Source organism: Anneissia japonica, unplaced genomic scaffold (assembly GCF_011630105.1).
Source record: "Anneissia japonica isolate Jap-2015-1 unplaced genomic scaffold, ASM1163010v1 scaffold7493_len91406_cov152, whole genome shotgun sequence".
Taxonomy (NCBI): domain Eukaryota; kingdom Metazoa; phylum Echinodermata; class Crinoidea; order Comatulida; family Comatulidae; genus Anneissia; species Anneissia japonica.
The window spans coordinates 70,636-80,422 of NW_022737009.1; the positions used below are offsets into that span (position 1 = coordinate 70,636).

Consider the following 9,787-nt stretch of genomic DNA (forward strand, 5'->3'; position numbering starts at 1 on the left):
ATGTTGTACTGTGCATTACTGTGTTTAAAGACATATTGGGGAGGTTTGACAAAGCCGAAAACACAGTTGGTTAATGAGACATATTTTTGAATATTTAAAAACTACGGGAAAGGTTTAATCAATACTTAAAAACTGGGGAAAAGGTTTTTAAATATTTAAAATCATTCTGGTTAATTGTTTAAAAGTTTTTTTTTTTGTTTTTTTTTGAGTCGTTGTACAACTTATCAGAAAAGCTCTTTCCCTGGCTTTAAAGATGAACATTTTTGTCTTATCTCACTGTCCACTAATGGTGAATAACTGGATTACATTGCCAGCATGAAGTGCTGACTGTATGTCTTCCTGAAAAGGCTACTTGAACATGCTCGCAGCCCTTGACTGAACATGGCAACAAGCCAATGTGCAGAAAAATTTGACATAATTAGCCTAAAGATAGATAATGAGGAACTGCTTCGTCTAACATGCTTTTTTTAAATTATTATTTCTACTGCAATACACTACAGTATACAGTAGTCAGAAAAAAAAAATTCCACTCACTAGAAAGAAATTGGTACTCCAGTGATAAATATTGTTTTAATCTAAATTAGAATAGTTGCATGGAAATTATTATACAAAGGTTTGATTACACAGTAATGCAAGAAAAAAAAAATTCCTGAAGGCCTGCAAGGCCCAAAGAAATTTTTTTTTGGAATGCATTAACCATGAATTGGCCTCTTGTACACGAACCTAAATTTATAATCAAGCAAATCATTCACTAATGAAAAATTAGTGCACAGTTGGAAGAGGAAAATAACATTGGAAGTAGCAGTGATGAAATCATGATCTTTATTGCACACTTCATACTAATTAATTAGTAGAGCTTCGCATAGTACATTATAGGAAAATTATAATACAAAGGTTTTTTAATGCTTAAAAAAATTTCCTGAGGGCTGCAAAGCCCGAAAGAAATTTTTGAATGCATTTAATCTATCCTATTGTAAGTATAATAATTTTGCGCTAATGTACGGTGCAAGCTCTACTAATTACTTTATAAGTCAATCGCTGTCTTTTAATGTTAGTTTTGGTAACCAACTGTTGTAGCAGTCATCGGTTGCTACAGTGATATGATCAGTATAGTGTGTGAGTATTTACATTTAGCTGTGCGTATGCTGATTTGTGTTAATGCAGTATGCGTTAACTACACATCAGCAGTACAGTACTGAGTAAGGATACGATGAATAACTATCTTGTAATTTGTGTATTAAATTAGAAGACCTTGTCTGTAATGTTTCACATTCGTCAAAGAAATAAACATTTTTAAGGCATTCGAGAGAGAATATAGTCACTGTCACTAACTTTTTGGTCAGTGCAGACAGGAAAAAATCGTGGGATGATTTCATAACTTCGCTAGGCTACGGCCTAGGCTTGTATTAGGAGGAGGCCTCGGTGGTCTCCTACCTGGCCGTAAGCCTACATTTCTAACTTTGATCCTTTAGTCTTTAAAATAGGTCTAAAATATTTCTATTTAAACGTTCCAAGTTTGTTTAGTTTATTAGGGTTCATTAATTAAAGGAATTGCTTAATTGTTCACTTAATATTGATTTTAAAGTCACTTTCTTCAGGTTCTAATTAACCTTGTTTTACGAAAGTAATTTTCAATTTAAATTCAATTTTCATCGCGGTGCACGATATCTTCGCGGTGACGCAAAAAATAAGGAATTTTTTTTTGCACACGAACCTAAAAAATTCAAGGCAAGCAGCCACTGATTTAAAAATTATTGTACTGTGAGAGATAGGCAAATAACATTGGGAGTTGCAGTGATGATGTCATGATTGACTTATAAAGTATACTACTGTATGAATACCAATACTATGTACAGTAGGCTTAATGTACAATTTTTGACCCAGTACTGTAATCAATATTTCAACTTGTTTAGTAAACCCACTGAACGCAATTATTGATGATTTCGAACAAAAATATAATTTTATTTTTGGCCAATTAGCGCACCCGTTGCCATGAAAAAATAGAAATTTCAGAAAAAATGAAGTCTTTTTAAATATTTATTACGCCATCCATTGCCTTGAAAACTCCAAAGATAAGATAAGTATCTTTCTTCCTAATTTGTGAAGCATCTAACTATCCAATTTTACATTCACCAATAAAATTTGATTTTTATTTTCTCCCCTGTCTGGATGTTTTTGGCAAAACTATTTGCTATAAGAAAATAAAACTTTATTTTCATATTTATTCTGCCCCACTCTGATGATCTTTAGAAAAATAAGTACGCAAAACAAAGAATAAAAAAAGTTTCCCCTTACTGTGCAATGAAATAGTTTCCTACGTTAAATGGCTACACAAGATCATTACTGGAAGAAAAAAAAAAGAAACCATTGCAAAAATATTAAAATATTCTTGGAAGAAAAAAGGGATTTTGACTAAAGTGACAGGTGAAAATTTGAAATTGATTTATGGGGGGGGGGGGGAATTTAATCACATGTCATTATGGAATAAATGCCGAGATTTAATATAATTTGTTCTTTCAATAAAATATATATATATAAAAAAGCTATTGTATTGTTTTAGGTAGTGGCTATTTTGTTGATTAACAGTAAACAGAAAGAGACACTTATTTAACTGGGTCAAAGGACAAAGGAAACCGTGGCTTTACGAGGAATTATAAATATACAGTAGTAAGTACTTTACATACAGTAACACCTCTCTTGTTAATTATTAATACAAATATCACACCATAAACAAACACTGGCAATGGTGTTTGCTTTGATGATGTGTACCTTAGAATTTAATATTTGTGTTGTAATTTATTGCAAGATTTAATAATTAATAGTATTCTGTCACTTTAGTGAAAATATAGATTCTTTGTTCTGTCTATATATTCCCCTGATGCCCAATGACAATGTATGCCTGACCAAGGTGTCAGTCAATGCCATAAGTGTCTCTGGCATCCTGTCTTTAAACAGTTGACAATTCAATGGATATGATAACCTTTGACATCAGTTGACACTTGTCCAATAAAATGAGACTCCAATAATATTAACTCACTATGGGCCTGTCTGCTACTTTTAAAGCAATGCATGGCTTTGCTTGGAGGGAAGAGTGTCCAGTGCGTCTCGAACAATATGGTTCAACGACCTTTGACTAATTGAATTGAATTGAGAAATTGTATCCACAAATATATAATAGATTTCTTGGAAGTTGGAGAGCAAGTCAGCTACAATAACTTGCATGAAAACAAAGGGCCAATATAAATTAAGATTAGATTAGATTATAAATATAATAATAGGCAAGTTTTACGTTTTAGCCTTTTAGACCCCATATCATAGTCTCTCCAAAAATTATCCAAGCGATTTTTGAAAACATTTACGGACAGAGCCGAAATGATGTCTTCAGGTTAGCTATTCCATACATCAGAACTCTTTGCGTAAAAAAGAATTTTCTACATAGCAAACCACAATAACACTGATTGTATATTAATACAGCACCAGTGCAGGATAAAACAGGAGAAAATGAAGTAGGCCTACTGGTATTATATTGTACAGAATCCAAAGAAGTACAAAAATACATAATTAATGAATACCGTAAATGCTTGAAAGCAACGTGGCACTTATAACATTTTTGGAGGCTTCAGTGCGGTGCTTATTTGTTGAGTGGCGTCTATTTGAGAGCGGCGCTTATAAAAAGTGCCCGTTCCCATGCTACATATCTCACATACTCCCGTAGTTCAGTAGGCCTATCATACGTCATCATAAATAAATGTTTATAGAGAAATGTTTGCATTAGTCGGGTGATTGTCGCATCTTGATCAATGCAAAGAGCACGTGGAATAAACAGCCTCGCTTGTATGTTGTGGTCATGAATTGAGTAGAGTAAAAAGAGTACAAATGCTTATTTCTAGCTCATTATCAAACTGATTCATGATCTATTTAATGATTGAAATAGCACATACTACTAGTAGCAATAATTGAAGCCTTAGCAATAAGAAGATACAAGCCTAGTCTAAACTATGATCTCAGAGCTTCTAAAGAACTTGCATTATTTACCTTAAAGTGTCAACTTGCCATTTATTTGTTCCACAATACAGTAATAATTTGTTTATGAGAATATCATCTTGTCTCCAACATGATCTGCCCACATTTTTGTAATTGGTCAAAATTTATCTTGTATTGATTTCTGTTAAGTTTATCACCCTTTTGGACTTAGACTATTCATTCTTGACAATGTTCCAATTTAAAGAATGAAACGTAGCATCCACTATGGCCTCATGTCTGTCATTTTTCGGAGTCACAATTTAATACGTTTAATAAGAACGGAAAAATTATAATTATCAAACATCAAACCCTGTTGTAAACTTTTATTTAAGACTAATTAGTGGATCCTCTGGTTCCTGCCGTAAACAAAAATTCATTCTTGACCATTCAAGTATTCCACAGGTGCATTGCTTTGCCGTCGCCTTGATCGTGTGTGTTGAATAATTGCAATTAGCCGGAAAGGGATATGTTGGCATGGGCCAAATTGAGAAGGACCGAGTTTGTGTTTTGGCCAACTTGGTAAATGGATAAGTTTGGAAAAGGCATGATGTGGAATTCCCAAGCAGCCATGCATGATCGAGTGGAGTAGTCGGAAGTCCGAGTGGCTTGCTCCCAAAATTACCACATTCAATACACTCACTAACATTTTTGTCATTAAAAAAAAACATGTACGGTTTGCTGCAGGTTGCAGTCAAAACACGACACAACACTCAAGTAAAGACAGGTACAGTAGTTATTTGACGGCGTATTTAGACCTAGGCCTAGTTTTCTACCACCTGGTTGTCTACGAGAGGTTGAAAATGCAATGCACACATCACGGGCCAAAGAGGGTGTATCGTACCCTTTCTAAAAGGCTTGTTTGTGGATACAAACAAGGCACATTGGTGTTGTCTGATCTGTTCAAATTTTGTTTATTGTAATTTGAATCAATAATAGAATATAGTCGTTGTTAATATGACACAAATATGAACATTAACACAAGAAGATAAACTTACATTTGAATTACGGTAAACAGACAACCACAAAAATGTTTACCGCTTTTGAGCAGCCACCATAAGATAAGATATTCACTGGGCGTTTGTTAAATGCTAATGTTTACAGCTTCGGATCGATTGGCTGATCTTGCAACATAGGTGGCGCTAGAGCAATTTTAATTATCTTCATGGAATCACCGGATGCACATTAATATATATTAGGCCCCCTATGATAAAAAAATTATTAGTTTATCACCCGCTCCTTCATCACTTTTGGGCAAAATCTGATTTATTTATTATTTTCAATTAACATATTTTTATTTCAAACTGTCCTTTTTCCATCTTTTTTCACTTGAAAAGCCCAGGATTTCTTGCAAATATGTTTACTGGTACAAAAAAAAAAAAAATTTTTAAAATATACCTGTACCTAATTTTGAATTTGATATAATTTTGACTTTTTTTATATGTTTCCCTAACCATTGATTTACTTGTGAACATTGGTAAAATGGGGGCAGGGTTGACAAAAGGAAAACAAAAAAGAAAAAAAACCTCCCTCCCAAAAAAAAAAAAAAAACCAATTAAAACATCACTCATTTGTTAAATTATTAACCAAATTAACTAAAAAGTTATCAACTTCCAATGATCGTCATCCTACCAGCTACTTAGTTATAAAAGTATAAACACCAGTGAAAAGTAATAATAATAATAATAATAATAATAATAATAATAATAATAATAATAGTAATAATAATAATGATAATAATAATAGTGATAATAATAATTTCATCGTCATCATTATAATTATATAACTTTCATGGGCACGCAACCCTTGTTAGGTCGGAATCTGAATCAACGATGACATCGAGCACTCATAAACATCAGTATTGCCTATACCTCCTAAATGTTGGCAAATCCCTAATCAAACACGGGACATAACCCGGATACATCCAACAAATTATCGTAATAAGGATTAGAAGGCAGTCCTGGTGGAGAGTTCTATGGCTTTATGCAAATTATAGCTGTATGTATATAGTGTAGGTACTCCTATGGGATAAGAAGATGATAATATTCATTGCATGATGGACAACTGTAAAGAAGAAGTGCGGCTATGGAATAAGAATAAGGAAAAACGGGACTTCAGAGTGAGGAGCACTGACGCTCCTTCTGGGGAAAAATATAGGCCTACTGTCCGTTGATAATTAATATGGGGGGGGGGGAGGGGCGGCTATGCTATCTGCATTTTTGGAAGACGATGGGCACTTATAATTATCAAAAATCAATCTAGTAACGAAGTTTTTTGTTTTTGTTTGTTTGTTTTGTTTGTTTTTGTTTTCGTTTGTTTGTTTGTTTTTTTTTCCGTTTTTTTTTAAATAGCATAAAAAGAAAGTAGTTTCTTCAGAACTCAAACATAATCTTTATTGAAGCTATTATTTTTTAACAATGGCCTTTCAGTTTTCAGGTGCGTAAAATATTTATAATATAATTATTTAAAATATAATTTAAAATATATTTGCATGATCGTGCGCCACGGCGAGTAAAGTTATTATTAGACATTATTATTAGAAAGCAAATAAAATAAAATAATTTCCAAGCAAACTGAAATCTTTTTCCGGCTATATATCTGCATTTCCGGCTATCTATAATATAATAAAATGATAATAATGTCAGGAAATAATGTTAACAAAGCGTTGCAGCAGTACAATGCTCAAACGTTTAAAGTAAAAAATTATACACATCTAGATGTGTATAAGAGACAGAAATGAAGTAGGCCTACTGGTAACGCAAACTTTTTTAGTTGGGTTGTAATAACAATAATAATGCACACGCCAGCGCATAGAGACCATGTATTATGCGCTATGTAAGTCTCCAACCATTACCATTATACCGGTACAGTGGATCCAGGAATTGAATACTAGCGGGTGAGAAGGAATTTATTTCAATAAAGGACACGAATTGAATAAACGCTCCTCATACACGCCACCACGAATTTGTCATGGCACTTCGTGATGGCCGGAAATGGCACTGTCCTGTCAGACTCAAAATTGTAATGTACCTCGCGCGAATGCGCCCCGTTTGAATTAGCGCCCCTCTTGAATAAGCGCCCTAAGGAAACACAGCACCGTATAGTACAATACATCACCAACCTCAGTAATTTCTGCATCAACTATTCGCATCTATCTTAGCTTAGCATTGTCGGCCGGTCAGTCCACCTATTCATCAGTCTGGACTCTCAGTCTCCATTAAGTTTAACATGGTTTTCAGTTTTGATGCATCTTTAGAATCCCGATTTTTTTTAATTGCTACACCTTTTGGATTTAGAACGACAGTATTAATATCTAAAAATGATAATACTGTATGGCCATTTTTAATCATGAACAAAAATAAACTGACCTCTTCACTCTCGTATCTGAAACCATGTGCAATGATCCTGCTATCTGAATTGGCAGCTGATGGCCAAAACGAGCACCACCAACAATACCACCACTAATTGGCTTTTCCCAGCAGTACTGGGAAATGCCATTGTTTTTGTTCTGATTTTTTTCCTTCTTTTTTCTTGATATATATTTTTCCTAACTTTTGCACTGTATTTTCTGGCCGTCACTTTGGTCACCTCCCATGCTTAGAATTTTCGCCAACCCCCATATTTTTCTTTGACCACCTGCGGACCCTTTGGACTTGGCGGACCCCCAATTATTTTTCTTAGGCATCCGCAGAATGTGAACCACAGCTTTAAGGCCTCTGGGACGTAGCCAGGATTTTGAAGGGGGGGGGGGAGCCGTTGTTCGAGGTACGTAGGACCCCGTGGGGCAGGGGAGAAGCCCTGTGGGGAAGGGGAGAAGCCCCCCTGGAACGTAGTGCGCTCTGAAAGTTTTTAGGGCTGTTCTGAGATGATAAAGTGAACATTGCAATAAACAACGCTTTATAAATTAAATATTAGTAAGCCTAACAATAATTATATAAAACTTCAGTGGTGAATCCAGGAATTCAACAGAGAGGTGACCCAGGGAGGGACTTTTACAGATTAAGGAACACCAATCTCAGCCCCACTATGGTTGGGGCTGAGGTAAGAAAATTTATGATTATGGCACCTCTAGAAGCCCGGAAATTACACTCTCAGACTTAAATTTGGATAGGGGGCCTATATTTTTCTCTTTTATCCAGTAAACAAAATTTAGTGGAGGGGGGTGGGCTTCAATCCACCACTGCTCAAAACATTCTTTATCAAAAATAGTCATAGTCATGGAAATGGGCATGTAAAACCTGATCACATCCTAAAAAAAAGTTATGCACTCCCGCCCCATCAGCAGTCACTAAAGGCCAACTCAGACAGCGTCGGCCGACGCAGCTAGCCCGACGCGATTTGTTGTCGCGTCGGGTCTGTGTGAGTTGAACGCAGACGCGATGGTGTGCGTCGGGGGCAGTCGCGTAGTAGAATATTAAACATGTTTAATATTTCTCACGACGGCTTAAGACTGTCCCCGACGATAAATCGGGTCGGGCTGCGTCGGCCGACGCTGTCTGAGTTGGCCTTAAGACATAGGCCTACTCTGAGATAGATGTCAACTCGATGGAGTTTAATGTGGAAATAGTACCTCTGGATGACCAGAAAATGACATTTTTTTTGTAAAATTCATGATCATCACATCACTGTTATATACAATGCTGTATAAAGGATTTTCGAACAGTGCAGAACAATATCATTGTGGACCCTCTTTGTGACACGTAAATTCAAATAATGTGGACCCATTTTCTTAAAAGTGGACCAATTTTACTCAAAAATATGAAAAACCTGTACCAATTTTCTTAAAAGTTGACCAATTGTACGCGAAAATATGAGAAATCTGGACGCATTTTTCAAGAACAGGACTCATTTCAGTTGTGCTAAGACAGCCTGTAATTTAGACCTATTTTTGAAAATTAGACCCATTCTTTGTGGACCCAATAGACAAATTGTGTGGGACTGTCCAACTGTCCCAATAGCTGGCAAAATGAAGCCAACAAATTTCTCATGATCTTTTATCAGCGATTTTCGGCAACCAGATAGAGATCTTATTATGTGTGATGTACCATACAAAATAAAGCTTATAAACATTTGTTTTGAGTCCCGTTTTGAGTAGCCTACTTTATATAGGCCTACTTCAAGCCGTACTGATTTCACAACCACCTCAATCACCATAGTTGGGGCTGAGGTCCGAAAAATTTGATTAAATATTACGGATGGTCGGAAATGACACTTTTATAGGCCTATAGTAAAATTCATCATCATTACATCACCATAGAATGAAAACAAATTTCTCATAATCTTTTATCAGGGATCCAAGACAACTTAGGCCTAATAGCTTACTAAGCTTTAACTATACTATAATAATTGTGATCAACAAATCACAATTTACTTATTCGCCTAGTTTTTAGCACAATTTTCTTCACTTTTTAATATTATTAGGCTATCACCATACATCGTCATCATCATCATTGTCATCATAATTATTATTGTTTACTACTAGTAGTACTGTAGTATTAAAACAAAACTTTATAGAGCTTGCAAAACGATAAAAACCAAACTAAACCATACAATCACATTCTGTATCTGAAAGACCCTGCCCTTGGACTTACGGATTTAAGATTTTTAAAAATCATGTTTAGGCCTATATGTGTTATTATAGTAGTAGATATGTGTAACGTGTGCTGATGCATATTTACATAACTTAGAAGTATTTATTTTAAGTGATCCTTGGAAAGAATGTCTAGCAAGAACATGCAAGCTTTAAAATGTTAACACTGTGTACAAA

At 35.0% G+C, this 9,787-nt stretch overlaps 1 protein-coding gene across 2 annotated transcripts in view; it reads right to left on the reverse strand.

Annotated features, from left to right (window-relative positions):
- Positions 1-5,127, reverse strand: part of LOC117117049 (dynamin-binding protein-like) — a 64,171-nt gene extending 59,044 nt beyond the window's left edge. Inside the window, exons 1-2 of one of the 2 annotated variants that reach the window (XM_033261228.1) lie at positions 5,019-5,100; positions 2,296-2,343 (exon numbers count right to left, since the gene is read on the reverse strand). The gene's annotated coding sequence lies outside the window, so the exon portion shown is untranslated. Of the gene's footprint in view, positions 1-2,295; positions 2,344-5,018 lie in introns of both variants that reach the window. The other variant, XM_033261226.1, reaches the window with a different exon arrangement.
- Positions 5,128-9,787: the final 4,660 nt, after the last annotated feature.